The sequence below is a fragment of the Setaria italica genome, chromosome IX (assembly GCF_000263155.2).
Source record: "Setaria italica strain Yugu1 chromosome IX, Setaria_italica_v2.0, whole genome shotgun sequence".
Taxonomy (NCBI): Eukaryota; Viridiplantae; Streptophyta; class Magnoliopsida; order Poales; family Poaceae; genus Setaria; species Setaria italica.
Genome location: NC_028458.1, coordinates 37,444,549 through 37,468,429, shown reverse-complemented (window position 1 = coordinate 37,468,429; position 23,881 = coordinate 37,444,549). Strand labels below are relative to the sequence as shown.

At 43.2% G+C, this 23,881-nt stretch overlaps 1 long non-coding RNA gene across 1 annotated transcript; it reads left to right on the top strand.

Moving 5' to 3' along the window:
* Positions 1-23,453: 23,453 nt before the first annotated feature.
* On the top strand, positions 23,454-23,881 carry LOC111255769. Its single transcript, XR_002675704.1, has 3 exons — positions 23,454-23,537; positions 23,641-23,742; positions 23,834-23,881. It is a non-coding gene; the product is annotated as an uncharacterized LOC111255769 (long non-coding RNA).

The following is a 23,881-nucleotide window of genomic DNA, read 5'->3' as shown; positions in this document are numbered from 1 at the left end:
GGCTAGTATTGATTCAAGGGTGGCCATAACTTCTGACTTGTGGACGTCTGACAACCAGAAAAGGGGCTATATGGCAGTTACAGGCCATTTCATCGATGAATCTTGGACTTTGAGAAATATTATCATGAGGTACATGTCCTGAAATCTATTTTTGCACATGTCCTACAATCTGAAATCTAATTACATACGTTGTTACATGTATAGGTTCATCTATGCACCGGCTCCTCACACATCTGAAGTGATTGCTGAAGAACTATATGAGTCCTTGGTTGATTGGAACCTTGATGAGAAAATATCCACAATTACCCTTGACAACTGCACAACTAACGATGCGGCAATCCCTTATCTGGTGAGGAAGATTGGAAAAAGTAAGCTTATAAATGAAGGAAAATTACTACATATGCGTTGTTGTGCTCATATTCTCAATTTGATTGTTAAGGATGGTCTAGAACATATTAAAACTGCTATTGAGAATATCCGTGAAAGTGTGGCTTATTGGACAGCAACACCAAAAAGGATAGAGAAGTTTGAGGAGATAGCTAAGTTTGTTAAGGTTAGTTTGGATCATAAGATAAACCTTGATTGCAAGACTAGATGGAATTCAACCTTTAAGATGCTTAGTGTTGCAGTCCCCTATAAAGCTGTTTTTATTAGAGCAAGTCGTGTTGATAAGCAATATACATGTTTGCCTAGTGAGGAGGAATGGAAATTTGCTACTGATGTTGTAGAACGGCTTCGATTGTTCAATGACATAACTTTGTTGTTTTCTGGAACTGAATATGTTACTGCCAACATATACTTCATAAAAATTTGTGAGATTAGGAAGAAAATCAGACAGTGGTCAACTTGTGGCAGTGCAAAGATTGAAGAGATGTTAGTTAGCATGATAGCCAAATTTGACAAATATTGGTCGGACATCCAAGGACTGATGGGTATTGCAACCCTTCTAGATCCTCGTCTCAAAAAGTTGAGCTTGCTGATGTGTTTTGAGTGGCTAACTGGTACAACTGGTTACATTTGTGAGGATAAGGTTGCTGAAATCATAGATCTATTAACTGAATTGATGATTGAATACCATGTGGAAGAAGACTGTGACAATAGCGAATCAGTAGCAGCTGCAGCTCCAACTGAAGATATGGAGTTCTTATCTTCATTTAGTGCAAGAGTTGCTAGTACAAGGCCATCTGCTGTGCGATTCAAATCAGAACTTGATCGCTACTTAGAAGATGAACTGGTATCTCTGGAAACCAAGGGTTTCAAGGTGCTGGATTGGTGGAAGGTGGTTGGAGTACGTTATCCAACCTTGAGAAGGATAGCAAAGGATATTTATGCAATTCCTATCACTACAGTGGCATCTGAGTCTGCATTTAGCACCAGTGGGAGAGTACTTAGCGAGCATCGCAGTAGGCTGACTCCAAAAATGATAGAGGCTCTTATGTGCTCACAAGATTGGTTGCGGAACAAGTACAAAAGTATGTCCATTCTCTTGTTTTGTAGTTTGGTTCTCTTTACTTTGATTCTATCCTAATTGTTGGTTTTGCTTTTTAGTTGACAACTAGGCAAAAGGAGCAGCCACCTTCTGGTCTTGCCTCCAAGATATTCAAGAGGGTCTCCAGGTGTGCACATATTCAAATGAAACCACTATTGCAATCATGCTCTTATTCTGTTATTATAGAGTCTAGACACATACTAACTCTTATTCTTGTTGTACTGCCTGCCATGCCATATAGGAACTTGAACTTTGAGCAAAGCAAGTTGTCTCCAACTCCAAGTGAAGGAAACCAACACATCAAGTCATCAACAAGACAACAAATGACCAGCATGTTTGTTGAATTGTTGTCCTATATTTATGTACCCCTTTTGGCTATGTAATGTAATGACTTATGACAATGACTTTGTGTGATGGTGACATGGTGTTTTGTGAGTATGTGACTCGTGGTTGCAGTGAAGATTATTATATGCTATTATTTGTCTAATTTTATGCGCTCTGGTACTAGTGGTGGTTGCTGTTGAATTGCTGATTTTCATGTGCATAAATAAAGTATTGGCGGGTATGGGTGACTCGCCGGGTATGATTTACCCGGCCGGGTATGGGTATGGGGAAAATTCCCCACCTGTAGCGGGTATGGGGATTCTGGCGGTCTTAAATTTTTATGGCGGGGATGGGTCTGGGATGGCCATACCCGATGGGGATTTACCCATTGCCATCTTGGCTTACGCTCGTAGGGATAGCCACGATGCTATCCTCGTAGGAGGGTTTGCCGCGTGCCTCATCTTGCAGCTCGTGATCCAGCTGAGTTCATGCTGGAACTCGTGAGTGATGTGTGATGAGTGCCGCGGTCTTTATCCGGCTCTCTGATCAGAGGTGGAGGTGTGGCATGCAGTGTGGATCTGTGCACTGAAGCTAGCAAGGGAGCAGCTCGGGTAGTGTGCTCCATCGTCTTGGTATTTTTCTCCCTTATGCTGTGTCGGGGATTCATCGTTGCCGCTGTCAAGGGAGCGGCGGTGAAGGAGTTCCTGGGGTTGTCAGGGAGGACTAGGATATGGCTGCGTATTGCGCAGCTTTCTCGTGTGCAGGTGCTGCCTTTTTACACTGCTTGCGCCTTGGTGATCTAGTAGTCGCTAGGCCTGTGTATCCTTGTGATATAGTAAACGCTTAGGACTTCTGTGCAGACTACCAGTAGGCAGTTGCTTGTAGTCGTTGTTGCGTCATTGTGTTGTATTTTGTATACCCTGATTTCATTGGGCAGTCAAATGTAACTCTGGAGTTTTGTTAACGCAAAGGATACAATTAAGCTTGAGTACTTGTCTGATAACTACAAGTCTTGTGTTTTTTGAGTAAAAATGAATAATGATGTAGTCGTGGCTTTGTGAATCCGCTTTAGTCTTGTGGAGATGAGTTGAAAACTCGAACTGGAGCTTCAGTAGCTATGGGCAGCTGATGAGTTGTGATAACTCAGAGATACTTGATGAAGTCAAGTCGAGAGCGGAGAGCTGAGCACGAGGGCTCTCAGAGTTGGAAAGCTCGAGTGGCTGTGAATAGTCGATGAGTTGTGATAACTCGAAGAGACTTTGATGAAATCAAAGTCAAATGGAGCGCTGAGGCTCGGAGAGCTAGATAGCTCAAGTGGCCGTGGATAGCCGAACAGAGGTAAAGGTGGGAGTTTTGCCAAAGAACTTTGTTATAACTGGCATGAAAGCTCGAGTGCATATCTTGTAGTCTGCTATGGATAATAGCGACATAGATGTTCTATGTTCCAAGAGTTTGGTATTTCTTCTCCTGAGAGATCTTGTAGTCGATACGATCCAGGCCCTGTGACCTTGGATATGACGTAGGGACCTTCCTATGGCGAATTGAGCTTGTGCAGCCCTGATGTGTCCTGGATGCGTTTAAGGACCATGTCTCCCAAGTTGAAGGAATGCTCTTTGACATTGCGGTTGTGGTAGCGTCGTAGTCCGTTGAAATATCTAGCTGACTGTATTAGTGCTGTACATCTTGTTTCTTCCAAACTATCAAGGTAGAGACGTCTTGTTTCTTCTGCTACTCCTTCGTCATATTGTTCAACTGTGGGAGACTGCCACATGACGTCTGCAGGGAGGATGACCTCTGACCCATATACAAGGAAGTAGGAGAGTGCCCAGTAGACTTGCATGGTTGAGTACGTAGTCCCCAAAGAACATTGGGTAGTTCCTTGAGCAATTTGCCTCCTTTTGTGTTGCCGATGTCATGCAACCTTTTTTTGAGAGCTTCGAGTAACATGCCGTTGGCACGCTCAACTTGGCCGTTGGCTCTTGGGTGAGCAACAGAGATGTATCCAACATCAATTCCACTATTCTCATGTATTCCCAGAAGTCGTGATTGTTGAAGTTGGATCCTAGGTCGGTGATGATCTTGTTGGGGAAGCCGTAGTGATGTACAATTTTATCCAGGAAGTTGAGGACTCGGTCTTCCTTAGGGCAAGTAACAGATTTGACTTCAATCCATTTGGTGAATTTGTTGATGGCTACGAGTACTCGATTGAACTCTCCTGGCGCAGTTGGTAGTGGTCTTATCAAGCCTCGAGCAAGCGAAAGGTCATGTTGGAGGTATTGTGATGAGCTTGTTGGCGGGGACTGTTGGAGGTATGCCCTAGAGGCAATCATAAAGATGATGATATTCCATTTGTATACATGATTTATATTGTGTTCCTTGAATATCCATTAAAGGCTACTTGAATTGATTTGCAATTATGTGAATTGTATGTGAAACTCTTTACTTGTATGGTTATTCTAAAGTTGTCCCTAGTTGGAGTTCATGTGAGGACACACATGAATATTAGACTAGCACATGTATTAGTTGATGACTATATTTCACAAGTCATGGACATGGAGATGTTGAACTAATAATGTGGGCACATGTGGAGACATGTGCTAGGACTGACCCAACACGAGAAGTAGTTCTCTCTTTACACAACATATACACTTTGTCCTTAGACCTGAGATTGTCGCATGTAATCAAGATGTGGATCGACTTACTTAGGGGCTATCAAACGCTACTACGCCATAATAGGGTAGTTATAAAGGTAGCTTTCGGGTTTGTCAAGCAGCATGCTATGAGACATGGTCAATCAAGATGGGATTTGCCCCTCTCTGATTGAGAGTGATATCTCTGGGCCCCTCGAGTGATTGAATCCGAAAAAGCATGGCCATGCTACGTACGGTTAAGAGTTAACCTACAAAGGGAATCCGAATCATAGGATCGAGAAAGAGCGGTCGGCTTGAAGCTAGACCAAATATCGTGAGGCAAAGGGAATAACATGTATATAATGTTGTGATGGTTCGTCTGATATGATCTTCGTGTGCGTATAGGAGTTGGCACGTCTTGCTAGAGGCCGCTACCGACTATTGGGCCGAGTAGGAGTACTCGGGCCATGTCTATACGTATTCGAACCCATAGGGTCACACACTTAAGGGGCTGGAAGCCCAATTCGGATGTGATCCGAGTTGGATTAGGTTTAGAAGAACTAATGGGCCTCGGACCCAGAGGCCCGTTAGGAACCTCTATAAATAGAGGGGTGGGGGCGCCCTAGGGTTTACACTTTTTGGCGAAACTCATCTGCCGCGCGCCTCCCACACCCTCGCCTGTTGCAACTCGCGGACCTAGCAGTTTGGCTTGCGACGCTTCCTCCCTGCACGTGTGGATACCTTGGAGGTGTTGCGCCTGCAGCACTTGGACGAGCCACCGACGAGCCACGATGAGCCGACGACGAGCCGTGGCACGAGGGCGATCTTGCTGCACGTGGACGAGCTGCTGAGGAGCTGCTGGACATCGACATGATCGACTACGTATGACTACGCTGATCGACTTCGCTGCATCGACGCAAATCTACATATTCCGCATCAGTGCGTCGAGTGGTAATCCCGTGATCCTTATACGACAGTTTGCCTGGTTTACGTGGTAGAAAAATTTAGATTTGCGCTAGTGTAGCCTACCTCGTATCCCAACAGGGACATACTGTTGCTTAGTGAAGAATTGATAGCCTTGGCATCTGCGGACTAGTTGTTTAGCATCGGCTAGTGCCATGGGCTAGTAAAAACCTGCTCTAAAGGCTTTGCCAACGATTGTTCGTGAAGAGGCTGTGTTCTTGAAAGTAGTGTCGCAGCTTCCGTGAAGTGAGCAGGATTGCGTAGAGCAGCTTTTGTTCTGGTGGGTACCGAGTTTTGGAGTCCGAGAGTACTTCACTGATGAAGTAAACAGGTCTCTAGACTTTGTAAACGTGGCCTGGTTTAGACCGTTCGACTACTACTGTGGTGCTGACAACGTGAGTGGTAGCAGCTATGTATAGGAGCAAGTCTTCATTCGGAGATGGAGCGGTGAGGATTGGTGGTTTTGACAGGAAGTCCTTGAGTTGTGTCAAGGCTTTGTGTGCCTCCTCTGTCCGTTGAAACTTGTCCTGGCGTTTGAGTGGTTTGAAGAATGGTAGTCTGCGCTCTCCAAGTCTTGAGATGAATCGATTGAGGGCTACCATGCATCTTGTGAGCTTCTGCACATCCTTGATGCCAGCTGGAGCTTTCATATTTGTGATGGTAGATATTTTCTCCGGGTTGGTCTCAATACCACAGTGGCTAATGATGAACCCGAGTAGTTTTCCGGAAGGTACACCAAAAACGCATTTGGTAGGGTTAATTTTCCACCGGTATTTGTAGACTCGAGAAAGTTTCTTCTAAATTGGTGATTAGATCATCTTGGTTTCTTATTTTGACGACTATGTCGTCCATATAAGCTTCTACGTTACGGTGTAGTTGCTTCTCAAAACACATCTGTATGGCACGCTGATAGGTCGCACCTGCGTTTTTTAGCCCAAATGACATTGTTTTGCAGCAAAATGCTCCAATCGGGGTGATGAAAGCTGTTTTGGCTTGGTTTTCTTCTTTAAGGCTTATTTGATGATAGCCTGAGTAGCAGTCGAGGAAACAGAGCAACGCACACCCAGCTATGGAGTCGACTACTTGGTCGATCCATGGTAGTCCAAAGGGATCTTTTGGGTAATGTTTGTGAAGATCTGTGTAGTCAACGCACATCCTCCATTCGTTGTTTTTCTTGCGAACAAGTACAGGGTTGGCTAACCAATCAGGGTGAAAAACTTCTTTGATGAATCCTGCTGCGAGTAGTTTGGCTAGCTCTGTTTTGATTGCGTCTCTTCTATCTTGGGCAAACCTTCGTAGGCATTATCTTTTTGTGGTGGCTCTGGGATCAACATTTAATGAGTGCTCAATCAGTTCCTTGGGCACATCAGGCATGTTGGCTGGCTTCCAAGCAAAGATATCGTGGTTAGCCCGAAGAAAACTGATGAGCGTGCTTTCCTATTTGGAGTCTAACGTTGTTCCAATTAGAACTGTCTTGGATGGGTCACCAGCCTAGAGATCAATAGTTTTGAAGTCTTTCTCACTTGCTGGTTTGGCTTTTGTTGATCCCGACTTGTTTTCTGGGATTTTGAGTTCCGTGGGATTGAGTTTCTTTGAAGCTGAGAAGACTTGTTGCATGGGGCTAGGTGGTTGAGAAGTTGCTGCGAATCCCACAGCTTTGGTGTTGCACTCGTATGATTGCCTTAGGTCTCCCTGTAACGTTAACTCGCCTTTGGTTCCTGGCATCTTGAGTACTAGGTAAACGTAGTGTGGTATTGCCATAAACTTAGCCAGGGCTGGCCTCCCGAGTATGGCATGGTACGAGGTTTCGAAGTCGGCGACTTCGAATCTGATATACTCGGTTCGGTAATGTTCCTTTGTGCCAAAAGTTACTGGTAGGACAACTTGACCGAGCGGTATGGCTGCATTTCCTGGGACAATCCCATAAAACGGTGAGTCCGTTGGAGTGAGCATGTCTGTGATGTCGAGGCACATTTTCCTTAATGTTTTGGCGAAAATGACATTGAGTCCGCTTCTGCCGTCAATGAGTACTTCGGTCAATCTTGAGCTTGCAACAACGGGGTTGAGTAACAGAGGGAATCGGCCTAGTTCTGAGAAACTTGTCCATTGATCCTTTTTGCCGAAAGTTATGGGTACCTCAGACCATTTGAGCGGTGTGGGAGCAGCTGTCTCGATAGCCATAATTTGTCTGAGTACTAGCTTTTTGGACCGCTTGGACGCAGTACCCAGGATTCCGCAAAAAATGATGTTAACTGTCTTAGAGGCCATCTGGAATTCTCCTTGCCTTTTTCATCCTTATTGATTTTGCTTTTACCCTTATCCTTTTTCTGACCATAGTCTTTGGGAGGTGATGGTGCGGGTAGGTCTTGCATTACTCGGCGCATGCTGTAGCAATCTATCGCTGAGTGTTTGCTGTTCGGATGTCATGGGCATTGCTTCTTGAGTAACTCGGTGAAGGTGGGCCCTTCATTGCGTTTGCGGGACCCTTTCTTCCCTGAGTTTGTCATAGTAGCAACATTGTTGGCGGGTTTGCGCTTGCGGTTCAGATTAATCGAGTAGTTATTTTGAGTATCAGTGTTTCGGTCCTGTCTTGTTCATGACTATTGTTATTGTTGTCGCGACCGCGGTTGCGATGGGAGCCGAATCGCTCACGCTCTTTATGTTCTTCGTCTGCCCATTATTGGACCATGACTTTGAGATCTTTGACGGTGGCTGGACGACGTCTGCCAAAGTCTTGGTATGTTCTACGATCATAAAGGCCATTTTGAAAGCACTCAATGATGTCTGTTTCTGAGATGTTGACTATTGTAGCCTTCGTTTCGAAGAAACGACGCAGATAATCACGGAGTGTCTCGTCTTCCTTCTGTTTAACTTGGCTTTTGTCAAATCTTCCCAAAGAGTTAATGGTTCTAGGCTTGAGTGACTCAAGCCATGTTAATGGCACGGGTTCCATGCATCTGGGAAAATGAATGACTTTTGTGTCATCGTTGCCTCTGGCTGCTTGAACTGCCAGTGAGTAGCACTGTAGCCATTGAATTGGGTCTTGCTTGCCATCGTACTTGGTGATCCCTGTTGGCTTGAACTTCTCGGGTAATCTAGTCCTCATTACCCGTGCTGTGAAGGAAGGAAATGGTTATAGTTGTTGACTTCGAGTTCGCGTTCGCGTTCGCGGCGACTATTGATTACTTCCCTTAGATCACTGAAAATTGACACTTCGTGATGGCGAGGACTTTTGGCGGAATTGGTGCAGCTAGCATTTCCAGCGTCCTTATTTCATCTTGGGGCCTCACGTTCATCTTTATTTTGTCCTTGGCTATATTGCCTTGGCTGGTTGACTACTTTGTTACTTTTCCTTTGAGCCTGACGATGGCCACCGTGAACAACGACGTCTCTGCTACCGTCTTGATGGGCCGAGTTGCGAGGAATAGATGGGATTGGGGATTCTTTATCGAGTAGTTTGTAAGCTTGCTCTACAAGTTGTGCGATTAAGCCGTTGCCCCGCTGCGCGAGTTGAGCTATTAATTCATTGTCTCTGTCATGAGGTATGAGAGTTGATATAAGATTGATTGAGGCAACTGTTGCGAGTGGAGTATTGTGTTCTCGAGCTTGCACTGTGTCGAATGCCCTTTCGAGGTTCATGATGGGGATGTTTGTAGCTAGTAGTCGGCGACGATCCACTCGGACAACATTGCATGCTCTTCGTTGATTCCTTTGTTCAGAGGTTTCATCTTGTGGGGCATTGGCTGATGACTCGTCATCCCAAATATTATCAAGTTGCATAATTTGTCGAGGAGTTCTCTGAAAACTGGTACGCACGTTATCATTTGGTGTCGTGATGATGAAGATTTCCCTGTATGGGTAGTAGCTTCCAGAACTTGATGTTGCAATTTCTGTAGTGCTTTCTTCGCGGTTTGAAGTAAGCGGGACGCCTTCTTGATAGGGAAGGTTGTCTAGGTGAGCGACAAGGCGCGACTCGTAATCTTGAGCAAGGAAGGATGACTTCATCCTAGGCCAATAAATGAACCTGCCTTGCATAGTTGAAGTAACTACCAAACCTGGAGCTGGGCCTGATAAAGGAATTTCTTGGACATAGTCCGAGTCGTAGTCGCAAGATTTGACTGCCCCGAGTTCGGGTTGGGTTTGAGTGAGGAAACCTTGGTGGACCATGGTTGAGTTGTGGAGTCCGCACGGGAATCGACTTCGAGTTGAAGTTGACTTGCGGGGTAACTTGGGCTTCAGCTTGTGCGGACTAGTCCGAGTCGAGGTCGAGTCCAAGCCGTAGTCGAACTTGTTGTTATTGACGTTGAAAACTTGGTTTTTCTCGATGAAATTTCCGTTTCTCATCAAAAAGAGCTTTCGTCGAGGTGTTCCTTGTCCCGGTTGCCAATGATGCAGTGCTAAAATGATCCAGCGCCGTCGGCGATGCAAAGCCAGGATCCAAAGGCAAAGGTTGGTCCTGCCTCAAAGGTGAAAGCAGGCTTAATGATGACTGATGCCATCGATCTCACGCGGAGAAACTCGACGACCGCCTCTACCTGGTGCGCCAGCTGTCGGTGCTTTAGACCGGCAACCCGCCTAAGGGGTACCTAGGTGGTCTTTTGTGCGGCGGGTGTCGTCGAGAATCAAGGAGTCGATGGTGACGCAAGGGACACGATTTAGATAGGTTCGGGCTGCTAGATCGCGTAATACCATACGTCTTGTGTGTGTCAGTTGTATTGAACTTCTTAGTTGTTGTTTAGAGGGGGTCCCTGCCCGCCCTTACATAGTCGGGGGAGCAAGGTTATAGGGTGGAGTCCTAGTCGAACATGGTTACAGAGTTCTAATCCAAATCGGTAGAGTAGTTTCCTCATGCATTCCAACTAGTCTTCAGGAGTCTATGCAGGCTATGCTACCCTGTGGCGTAGCCTCCATGTCCTGATCACGTCCGAGTATGTCCCTAAGTGGGCCATACAAGGCCTACTCATGGGCCCGGGGATGTATGCTCGACATTGACTATAATTATTTTATTTAATTATGCCCGTTAGGATTTGAACTTGAGAATCTACCCTTATAATATATTAAGTTGAAGTTGCATGCACCAATCAGTTCAACTCAGAAGATCAAGTGACGACGCCGATGAGAAAAATAGAGCAGTTCACTCTTAGTTCAACAATTTGGCCCTTTGGGGTCAAACATTCATTTTCTTTTGTTTTTTCCGTTTGCAAGCATTTCTTTCAAGTTCTTTGGTGTTCTAAGAACTGGGGATATTTTGAATGGTTATATGTTACACACCTACCAAGGTGGTGCAGTTACACTCACATCACTATATGCTATGATCATAATCTGTGTGATGGAATGTAATTTGAGTAGCATATGTTTGCAAAAGGGATCGTGCATTGGTTTTAGTATTAGCATCAAATATGAAATAAAGTAAAGATAATAAAATCAAATATAAAATGTAATTAATCATGTGGAGAAATAAAAATTTAGTTATTGACTAATTTAGTTTACTGAGACCCTTTATTTGGCTATTTTGCTTCTAATTTTTATGGAAATTAATATTTTTTCTTATTTGTTTCCAATCTTAACTATGTATTAGTTGTATTGAGATTAGATGTGTTTTTTTTGTTTAATTGTATTTACTAATTTTTAGTATTTTTATTCTAAATTTTAGTTATTTATTAATTGTATTTATATGGACTATTTGTTTGGGTATTTTATTTGCTTTCCAACTCATATGAATTAAACTAATATATTTCTTATTTGTAATTCTGAATTTTTCTATTGATATGTTTTATTTGACATAGACTCTTATTTTCATAATTCCTTATTTTTCAATTTTCAATTCGTTAATTAACTCTATTTGTCATGTAGTCTTGGTTTTGAATATAGGATATAGGCAATGATCATAAAATTAAACGGTGTAATTTTTTTATTAATATGATAATTTCTAAACTCTCTGTGCTAACATGGTGGTTTCTTTTAACACCCATTTATTGAGATAATAGATGCCATAAATTTTCATCCAATGTTATATACTTGCCAAAAGCATCAATAGTGTTTTTTATGAAAAATGAGGGAAAAGTCCCTACCGACATGTATTTGACTAAAATAAAAGTTAAATATTACATGAAACAAATAGGTAAAGGGGAGAGAGGGGTGATTAAGCTAGAGTCTAGCTAGCTCATGCTATAATGCTACTGGAATGGAAACAAATAATGTAGCTTCTGCAACAGAAACCATTAACCACTTCTTCTTTGATTGTCGCTATGCTAAATTTCTTTGGGGGTGCTTTATTTATAGTGTTTGGTGTAACAACCCTAGGTTAACTAAACCTTGTTTAAGCCTAAGTGAAGCTTTTAGCAGCAAATTAACCGGGTCAAAGGTCAACTTTGCCCCCTAAAAGCTTAAAAGTGATTAAGTTATAAGTTAAATTTTTATACAAGAACCTGAATTTTGTCCAACTAAGAGTTGTAGAATTCATCTTCCCTAACAACTTTTGTTTTAGGCATTTTGTTTGAATCTGACCAGAAAGCTTTCAAAAACTCGAAATTCAAATCAGTGGCAATTTAAGAAAAACATGAAAAACCCAAACTTTGAAGCCCTTTATCTAGTAATTTTTAATGTAAACTCAAAACAGACCTTTCATAAAAGTTGTAGTGCTACAAGCTCTTAACAACTTTGCTCATTGGAGCTAGGCTAAAATCTGCACAAAAGGGTTTAAAAAATAAGGTCAAACACAGCTAGTTTGGTCAACACGAGCAGCTCGGCTGAAATGTTTCTAAGTCTGAATTTCAGTTTTTGCCGAACTTTGACGCGTTTTATCTCAAAATCTGTTTGGAATCTGAGAAAAAACCTTTTGTAGAGTTTGAACACAAACATGAGGGCTAAAAGTTTTGTTATTGGAGCAAGTGTTGTACAGTTCAAAAATCGGGCGTAAGTTTGACCCAAAAACCGGCCCTTTTTCACCCTGCTCCTGTCCGCGAATCTCTCGTGCGCCAGAGTGCGGCCACGCCACGCCGCACGTGTGACATCACCTCGTGAAGCGCGTCCATCGGCACTACTCCGTCGCCCAACCCGCGCCCACGCGCTGACCAGTCACGCGCTCCGCCTCGCCTGCCGCGACTGCCCAATGCGCCGTTGAGCTTATCCTCCCCCTCGCGAAGCTGCTGCACCCGCACCGCACCTCCGCCCAGTTGCTGGTTGTGACAGCGACAGCCTCGACGTGCACCTGCAGCTAGTCGCACGCCCAGTCGCCCCGGCGCTCTGCTATGGGCGCATGTCCCCGCGACGCGCCGCAGACCGTCGCCGCCGCTTCGCCCAACGCCCGCCCATGACAAGACGCCACAGGAGCCAAGCCTCACCAATGCGCCTCCCTGACGGCCCCGCTCGTTTGCGCACGTGAGCCTCCACCCTATCCTGCCGCACCTCGCGTGCAGCGCCCCTGCGCCAATGGCCGCCGCGGCGGCCAAGGCCACCCGCTAGCCTCACCGCCCCACTCCTCTCTAGCCCCAGCTGTAGCCGGAGCTCGCCATGGCTATAAAGCCTCGCTAGCACTGCCCGTGCCCGCTTTCCCCATCGCAATCGCCCTTGCCGCACGCCCTAGCTTCGCCTTGCTCCGCCTAAGCACGCCGCTGCCCAGACTCGCCGTGGAGAGCCGGCCCCCGTCGCGTGCCACCCCTCGCCGACGCCCCAGCCGCTTCGCCTCCCCCTTGCGCAGCTCTAGAGCCCGTCCGTTGTCCACGAAGAGTGCCGCCACCGCCAGAACACCGCCGCCCGTCGCCACCACGCCGCACGCCGTCCGCCGCCACGTTCTGCCCCCGTCGGACCTCCCCATCACCCCAACTCGCATCAAATCGCACCACAGGTGAGCCCTGACCCTCCCTGGCCTCTTTCCGCCCCAAGCCCGCCGGCGCTTCGCCGGGATTTTGCCCGCCCGCCGCCGTGCGCCGCTCAGGGACCCAATTGCAATTGAGAAAATCGAATCAGAGGCTTTTGTGCAAAAACCAGAGACCCCAACGCAAATAAAGTATAGACGCGAGGGCTAGATCGCAAGTTTACCTCGGTTTTTGTTTTATAATCGGCAAAAAATGTATTTAACTTTGGAAATTCACCAAAACTCATAGAAAATTCAGAAAAATGTCAAATCATTTTTGCTAGATTCATTGTAAAGTGTAGTTTCTAATAAAAATACTTTTGGCATATGTCTCTACTAGGATTGATATTATATGTTTTAATCCTTGTTTAAGACATTTAAATCATAGTAAATTGCAAAAAATGATAAAATGGTAAATCTAACTCTCAAGTGTTTGTTTCAGAGAATGAAAGCTTATAAAAATGATGTGGAGCCTAGCTCAGATGTTGAAATCTCTGTTTTAGTTTTATCATGGAAATCTAAGGCTGCTTTTGTCTTTTGCATAATAATTAAACCAGAGATGATAAAAATTTGAAACCACATGGAGTGGATCAGTGATGAAGTATAGTTCACAAGGAAAGTATGAAACCTTATCTGAAATTAAATAAAACCCACTCTTTTTTTAGAGAAAAGATAAATAGGAGTAATATATGAGAAAAAGATGCCCTTCACTAAAAATTATGAAAAATTCACCAAAGGCTCTATTTCACCTCTGGAACCTACTGTTAAAATTTCATACCCAGATTCATTATGTTTTCTATCTTAAAAATAGTTAAGCACACACTACCTTATCATAATGAAACAATTTTAATTTCTTTTTGTGCAACTCTAATAGGCCTCAAATTTGTGCAGTAGCTTAATCATGACAAGGTTAAGTTGCTGGTAAAGTTTCAATTTCATAGCTTACTGTTTAAAAATAGAAATAAAATTTGGGAGATGAACCAAATTCAAGGGAAGAAAGAACCTTTAATTGTCTTTTTCGGAAGAGGTACAAAAGAACATTCAGAATAGGATAACTTTTCACTCTGAAGTTTAATAAAGTTAAGTTGTATATATGTACACAATCACCATCACGTCAACCCCGAGTTTACACCATAACACACCTTACCTTATGCAGATAAAGAAGGTGTAGAACCTTGTTTAGATGAATGTGGTCATAATTTAATTTTATACTTCAGTGCTAATTCACGTTTTGCATCCTATATGAGAAAGCATGGAAGTTGAACTTGATGCATTTGCATTTCATGTAGAGCTGAACCTCGCTGATGGGACATACGAGCTTCACCCAGCGCCAGAAGGAGCCGTAGCGGGTGTGCATCAAGTCGGAGACGAGCCCATACCGAAGCAAGCCGAGGACCAGCTCGCTAACTCCCCATGTGAAGGCAAGCCTCGGAGCATGATTTCCTATCTTTAAATACTTGCAACACAATTGATTGCTTTGATTGCGCATTTACATTCTAGGAGTTGATTGAAACCGTAGATGCATGAATTTAGTACCCTTGATATGAACACTAGTATCGACTTATATTAAGTCGAGTAGTTGCAATGCTCAGTAGGACTTGGTAAAAGTCGAGTGATTTCCTGTCACTCGCGAGTTATAGGAGTTGATTGCTTTACTTATGTTGCAACTATAAGGACGATGGACGGGGCCGGGCTTATGTTTGGTACTCGGTGGTTTGCCCATCTGTCTACTTGAAATTAGACTAAAGTCGAGATATGATGGTGTTCGTGATCAAGTGTTTGAAAGTACTAATCTCATACCTAGTATGGGTTGGGGAAGCCTAGTACCTGATTGAATCGGGACGTGAGCGGATCGTTCCACTGTCTCTGGAAACTGAGTTTTCCCCTGGTGCATCATGTGGTGACAAGTGCAGTCATAGAACGGCAGAGGCCGGGTCTATGGAGCCTTGCACCAAGGGAAGTGGGCCTGACACAGGTCTGGGAATTGATGTGGATGGCTGACAAATGAAGCGACCCTTCGCGGTGCGCGGATGTCGTGGGATTAGGTTCGCCATGCATGATTAAGAAAATTCGAATCGATTCGTCTGCCTCTCACAGTTTGGGACTACTTGATCGCTATGCTGCACTGAGTAAAGATGGAACTTGGTGATGATATAAATGTTGATGCTTGTCAATTAATTGTTTGGAACTATACTTGCTTAGTATAGGATGCAAATCTAGACTGGTTAATGAATTTAGAACTTGTGGCTAAAAACGTTGAAAGTAAGGACCAACTCTAGCTGCTTTTAGTAAAAACAAACCCTCAGCCAAAGAGCCTGCATGTCTAGGTGTTGGTGGAAGTAGTACCACCGGTCGGTTAAGTTTTATTGAGCATAGTCGCTCAGCCTTGTTTGTGGCATCTCTTTTTCAGGTAATGAGAACGAGTTCACTATAAGTGGCGCTTGGCCTATCCAACTTCCTCCAGGTTAGACGGTTGAGTGGGATCCCTCCTCGGATGATGAGGACAGGGATCATTGATGTCATGATTGGCTTCTTCATGGTATCATGCAACGACGTCTAGCTTCTGCTTATTTATTTCTGCTGCTTGAAAACTCTGCAAACTATGTTTGAATTTTGAAACTCATGTTGTAATAAATCAATACACTTTGTTTAATCTGGATGGACTGTTGTAATCTCTATAACCACTCACCATCGTGTGAGTCTTGCTTTCTCGATCCTGAGATAAGTGGTTTATCGGATGAAATCCGACGGATGACCAAGTTGATTTGTTTAAAGTACATGATCGCGTGTTAAGCGGCTTAAGTGTGCTTTAGCCAAGTTAATTTGGGGGGTTCCGCCACATTTAACATTGTTCCATCAACAAAAACAATAATTTGTTTGGCCAATAAGTAAAATAAGGAGGATAAAATTTGAATTGACGGGGGTGGTTGCCTTTTGGTGGCTATATGCATGCCTCACAAGGAATGATGTTGTTTTTGAAAAAGTCAACATAAAGCTTTTTGCAGGTCCCCCAGTTTTGGGCTAAGTTTCAGCAAATTGAAGACCAAGAGTTGTTGACCATATCCAAGCATGTCGTATGTTGGAGTTGGAGACAACGAGAACAACTCTTGTGTTACCGACCATTAGAGTGTTACCTTGTTACCAAATTTAAATGCATGTCTACAATGATAGAAAAATTCCAGAAAAATATAAATGGATAGCTCATGTCATCTTCTACCATCATGCAAAATTTGAGATGCAATGCAAACTTGTACAAGATGCAACAAAAAAGTGAAATCAACACATGAATAATGCTAGTTGCAACTGTTCTTCACGGACCCGTACCCGCTACTATTCATGTGCAGATTTCACTTTTTCACAGATAGCGCCCCGCCATCATTATGCAATATTGCACAGCGTCACCTGCCTTACTCCCTCCAATAATCAGCTGCTGCCCTGTAGATAGCGGAACGTCATGATCAGCCGCCTTGGTCCATCTATGCCTGACAAAGCTCTCCGGAAGCAATAGCAAGTCTAATCTTTCTGCAATTTTCAACACATGACAGCAATGAATGCCGTCCCTGTCTAGCTTCCTACACGAGCCTCGGTCACTTCCACAATATAAGTATCTTTATAAAACTCTGGTTTGCTGTACTCTGTTTTCCTTTTCACCTCGAACAACTTCTCCTTAACGAGCTCTTTCACGCCATAGGCTGTGCTATTCTTGAACTCGACCTGGAACTTTCTGAAAATTGCATTTGTGTATATTTTCGCTTCATGCTCTTCAAGTGAGTTATAAGACCATTGGTTGGGGGTCTTCAGTTCTGAATCATATATGCATCTGTCCAGAGTTGACAAATTTTTCTCTTGTATGTTTTCATACGCAGCAAAAAAGTTCACAATTGTGTCTTTATGCGCCACATTCCCTTTGAACATAGCGTTTGTACTCTCACTCCTTGCTGTAGTGCTCGAAAATGGATATAAACTATCCATAAAGAAAGCTGGCACCCAGTAGCTTCTGATGTTGTACAAGTAGTTGATCCTGTTATTGTCACGTGCATTATACTTGTCCAGCACAGCTTTCCACCGTGTTTCAAACTCGTGTGGTGTGAATGAGTCCTTAACAGCACGCTTGAGTTCCTTGTACAAACTTCACGAGCTTTAAAAGTTTCTTGTATTTCAATCCAATCAAACTAGCTAATGTTTGCCGTTCTTTATACCTGTCTTTTTCTAGCCATATAACTTTTAGATTTTTAGTGCAGTTTTTCACCACAAAACTATAACTACCCATAGTAACTAAACTATATTTCATTTCTACTGCAGCTTTTCACCACAAAACTATAACTACCCAAGTTCATTGAAGTAGCTAAGTCGTTGGACTGTACACAAAGGGAGCTTGTCAAGAGTATGTGGTTTCACCACTTGTTGGATTTATCATGCAACACCATGCCCAAACAATTAATCATGTGGCTTGTCAACCATTTCGATGTGTTGACAAAAACATTCATTCTACCCAATGGATCTTTCACGCTATCACCTTTGCACATACATCAAGTGCTTGGCATACCTGTTGGGGGCTCACCACTACCTAAAGCCTACAATGAAGACACAAGAAAACTAATTCTCGAAAAAACCAAATGTGCTGGTAACCACCCAACCATAAACGAGCTGAAGGCTCTAATTACCACAGATCTGCAGGTGACAAATTCAAGAGGGTTTTTTCTCTTTTTGCTCTGACTTCCTGCTTATGCCCAACCGGTAGCGAGTGCGCCAGCTCTGAGTTCTATACAGCCATTCACATACCTGACAGGATAATCACAATTGATTGGGCTATTGTAGTTCTTGACAAGCTTGTAACATCAATATCAAAATACCCAGCAAAGAAATCATGCACCACAGCAGCTTTGGGCGGCTGCACCTTTGCAATGATGGTAGCGTTTTCTGACACCCCCTCTTCTACTGCTATCGCTTCATAAAGCACACACACATGATACACACCACGCGTTTTATTTTCCACAACTTATTTACTCTTTAGCAATTAGAAATGGCAAACTTTTCATGACCACACTGGTATCAATATTATTACACATATAGAAAAACAATGCCATTGTAGCAATGCAAAGAAACATCCACACTCATCATTGTTTATTTCCAGTTCGGAATAAAATAAAGTTGTTCCAAATTATCAAACTAGATTCATTAACCTTAATGTTTTGTTCTATAGAATTTTCTAATAGATGATTTTATTACGTGTTATTGTACAATTGTCTCATTTAATGTCACCTTTCCCTTTATGATTACCCACACCTAGGTTGTGTATTTTGAACTTCTCGACACATCTGAACTGAACCTTCCTGACTCTCTACCACGAATAAGTCTCTGGTCAACTGAAAATGTGTCAACATACATTGAGCTTGATAGAATCAATGAGGGCAGCAACAACTTTGGCAGGACCATTGTAAGTTATTCATTCTGTGTTCCACTTTTCAATTTTGTTTTCACACAAATTTCTGTAGCTACAACGAGAGAACTCCCAGAACACATTCCTTTTTTATCCTCTTCTCTAACTCTACACTTTTTTGCCCCCACCAGCTGAGAGAGATGAAAAGAACTCCACTGCGGCCACGTAAGCTCACACATGGCATTTTTCTCGACGCATAAAATGACCTTGAACAAATTCTACAATCTATACTCCTGGTCAAACTTTCAGTGATGTAAGTATTAATAATCCATTCATTTCTCTTGCGGCTTTGTTTAAATTATTTTTACTCTCTCGTTTTTTTCCCAATCAGACACACACGCATGTTTCAAACATCATTTTCTTTTCTTTTTTCAGGTTAGGGAACAATTGCAGTTCACTTATGATGAGAATTGGAATGGTTTTTATCAAAGCAACAAGGCCTATTTTAATTTCACACATTGTTAAAACAGCAACCATCATACGCCAAAGCAATAACAGCAGGGTGTGCAATTTTTCAAATATATTCAACAGCAAATGCTCAATCAAGACTCCTGATTCTGCCACACCATATCAGCTATCCTCAGAAAACCAGATTTACCTGTATGTACCACCACATCGGCAGCTACACCAGACGTTTCAAAAACATTCGAGCTTCAGGCCCAACCCATCAACCACACCAACGCTCCCTCTGATATCAGTGCTACACAAACCAAAGCAAACCCACCAGCCGCAGATAAAATGGATGATGAAGACACAATCAACTTTCCAGAAATGCAAGTGCCAGATATAATTGACATCCAACCAGATGCTAATAAGGAAATTTTCGAAAACTTCATGCAGCACTTGGAAGTTGGAACCATTGGAGTCATGGGATGAATTTGATACCCTGCCCAAGATGAAGACTTCATGAATGAGCTACATAAAATAGTTTTTGCAAACAATACACAGCCAGCTCCATTGGCCCCATTGGAGCGAGACAATCAGCTTCAAAGATTTAACATGTTCATTAGAAAAAAATTGGGTGGGGACGGTCCCCAAAGTACTCATTGTGCGGACCTACCCCAGATTCTTGCCACGTGTCGACTCAGCCGATCCGATAACTGCTTGAGCGCGTGACCTGGAAAGGCTCAGCTCGGCTCCCACCAGACGACCAAGGTGCGGCTTGGCTCCCAGTCCGCAGCTCGGCTCGCAGCGCGAACACTTTTGGCCTTATCCGCTCGTCGCCGCCGATGCTGCCTTCGTTGTCCGCGACCGTTCGTCCGTCCCCAACCTCCGCTACCGCTAGTGTAGTTGCCTCATTCTGCGCCAGCGTCTGCCTCAACCGCCGGCGCAGTCACCTTGTCCGTCGCCGTCCCTCTCGTCCCTTCGAGCCATAAACGATTTGGTTTGCAGGAGCTGTCCTGACGAAAATCAGAGAAAATGGCAGGTGTCCCGTGCCGGAAATCAGCAGCTCTGGTATTGGAGTCTACTGCTGGTAACAATTTTTCGGTAGATGGTGCAGTTTGAGTCATAGAGATTGATTGGTTTTTTCTTTTTAAGAGTCGATTGATTGGTGTTTCTTCTCAGTATGGATGCAGAGGAGGAAACCATCAGAGAAGAGGAAAGCGAGCAGGAAACTGTCAGGAAACAAATTTTCCCTGAAAAACATGTGGATCAGTGGATGTTTAATGGATTACAGACATCACAGTCCGGATTTCACCCTTTTTTCTTTTTCAAATTACACAATATTCCATACTTTGTCCGCGTCAGTTCTTCTCTTTCTTCTTCATCATATCTTCCGAATTTTTCCTGTGAACTATTTGGTTCGTGGATCCCAGCATAAATGATAAACTATCCACATGGATTGCTGCTTGTAATGCAAATTAGTTCTGTCCTCCAGAGATCAGGTGAACATTGTTCACAATCAGAATCAGCGTACATCTTGGACATCTAACCAAAATCAATTGGTGAGGTTCTACACAGAAGTGGCAAAGCTCCTTGTGTTCCCTGTTTTCAAGAGAAAAATCAGTCACGAGAATGACCTGAATCATCAAAATAAGAACATGAAATTTAGAGGAAAGGAAGCTAGTACTCCCTTCGTTCCAAATTGTATGTTATTTTATTTTTTTCATAAATATTATTATGCATCTAGATATAGTGTATGTCTAAGAGCATAATAATATTTATGAATCTAGAAAAGTTAAAACAATCTGGAACATGATTGATGTGGAACTTATATCTAAAGCAAAGAATAGATCTAAAGCAAAGAATAGAGCCAATTCAGACTGCTGCACACAATCATATTTGGAAGTGATTGGATCAATGGAGGTGAGAAGATGCGGTGCATGCTCTTACTGCGGTAGAGGAAAAGGGATCGTCGACGAAGACGACGGAGTCGGCAGCGAACAAGCAAGGCCACGACAGCGGCGGACGAGCAAGGTGAGGGAGCTGACTCCGCTAAGCTGTTGGCCTAGGAGCCAAGCCGAGTTGAGGGAGCCGATTAGGTGGGACATGGAGCATCAGGTGTCGGATGTTTGGAGTCGCCACGCGGCATGCATCCAGGACGGATCCTCACGGTCAGGACTTTGGGATCATTTCCACAGAATTTTTTTCATGCTTGCCCCCCCTTCCCAAAAAAAAAGTGCACCTGCCAATCCTTGATCGAAGAGGAGCATCCGTCACAACTTCAATACTTTCAAGAAAAGACCGCTCCCCTTATCATTTGACGTGACACCAAACTGGGTAAACCTGATTAGGGGGACACCTACTAAACTTTAGCACTGGTCACATTGGATGTTTAGGTACTAATTAGAAGTATTAAACATAGTCTAATTATAAAACTAATTACACAGATGGAGTATAATTCGCGAGACGAATCTATTAAACCTAATTAGTCCATGATTTGACAATGTGGTGCTACAATTGCTATTTACTAATGATGGATTAATTAGCCTTAATAGATTCGTCTCGCGAATTAGACTCCATCTGTGCAATTAGTTTTGTAATTAGCTTATGTTTAGTCCTCCTAATTAGCATCCAAACACCAATATGACCCTGCTAAAATTTAGCATCTTGTATCCAAACACCCCCTAAATCTAATCTGAAGCTCCAACCTCTACAACAAGAAGACTATCATTGAATGAGCTTGCGGTTGAAAGATTGAATAAAATAGCTGCTCGGAAAAAGAAGCTCAAGTTCGAGGAAACGCAGAGTGTCGAGACAACTCTGCAAAAAGACATCAGCACACCAAATTCTCACACAGCAATTTTCTGTCCCCAACGAAACACAAGCGACTGCAGAACAAAATGGAAACATGATGACATAGAAGCGGAAGTTTGGGTGGCATAACAAAAAGGGAGTTCAAAGCTGCATATGCACGGTCAGCAAACAAAATCCCGCAACCACAACCATGCAAAGTGTATGATGACACCAGTAACAAGCCCACTACATCTGAGTAGCCTACCATAAAAACATACCAAGCTGGCACCTCACACCCATTTATTCGTGAGGACTGTGATTGGGATGAGGAAACACTGAGGCAACTCGATGAGTCCATTGCAACAGCCAAAAGCTCCCAAAAGACACCGCCAGAAAATATGATACCCATGAGGCCACTAGTATACCGCCATGTCTTTGTGTCAACACCCGTGGAGAGATCTGTACATCAACACATTGTTAATAACATCCCCGGCCCATATCCCACCAGGAGGTATATCAGTTTTTTCCTTTTTTTTGACCATACTGTACATCTAGTGGACAATTATTTTCTTTTTCCACACAAGTTATGTACTGATACATCATCTTTTTTTGCCCTATAATCATTTCTTTGTTTTTTAATTGTATCAGCCCAAAAATAATAAAGATGGTAAAAGTCAATTGGGTCGACCATCGTACTTTCGGGCTATCATTGCAAGTTTATGGATCAATTTCACATCATGTCATGAACATTATGCGAGTAGCTATCATGGAAGCTCAGTTCACAAAGCACACACGGGGATTGCTACTAAAAGGAGAGTGCGAGAAGTTTATACTCAACTATAAATTAGCAGTAAGCTCTTTTTCGGCATCCATATCCATGTACAGATCACAGAAAAACAACATCAGCAAATCCAATAATTCACGCCTTCTTTCCTACGGAGTCCTACAAGACCCTCAGCTAATCCCAAGCGAAATTGCTGCCAGTCTTGCTGAAAAGAAGATTGGTTTCAGGCTAGACAACGCTGATTTGGTAAGATTTATCTTGTCACCTTATTAGACACCTCCTGGTACAGTTCTTTTTTGCGTATGTATTGTTCTGAAATAATTTCCCTAGTCCTTTTCTTTGCTTACCCCTCACACACCTCACGACTCTTAATTTTGACTATTTTTTCCTGCCAGGTTTTTATGCCTGTCCGGAAGAGCAGTTACTGGTACCTTGTCGTAGGCAATTTCAGAGACAGGAGGTTTGAAGTGATATGCCCCTTCAAGGAGACCCAAATAATCCAACAAGACGCCCTCACTGTTGTTTCAAACTTCAAACTTCAGAAGGGTATTCAAGGCTGTGCATGCAAGATCCACAAGAGTTGACATCTACGACATGCAAACAGTGATTGGAAGCGTATCAAACTGTGATACCCAGTTAAGTTCAACCGTCATAACATAATGCTGTTCATATCATTTTTCCTGTTTTCTTTTAACAACAACGTACACAATGTTTACATTTCACAATAGTTTATTCGAGTTCACCAAAAAGTTTTTAAAATACTGACTATGAATCTATTTTTTTCATGGAACTCACAATCAAGTTATGACAGTGGCGTATATGTTCTACAGTTACTATTGTCGTATGATGGCATGACTCACTTCCATTTCAAGCAAGTAAGCATCATCACCAGGCTGACACACATACCTATCCATTTTTCTGGTTTTTCCTATTTAGTAACCTTTTCCAAAATTGTTGTTTTAATATCTATATCCACAGGAACATGCCAAACGACTGTGCGAATCACTCACTTACTACTTATGCACTCATGAGGAAAACCAACTTATCATGCCTGAAATAAGACAAATTGTTGAACAACACGTAAGTAAAAACAACCTCATCAAAATACCCCTCCCCTTGCGCGCGCTGAACACATGTTTTACTCTTTCCTTTTTTTTTTCCTCTTGTGCAGGGCATTCAACTTGATAACTACGCAGCAAGAGTAAAAAAGGTATGCCCG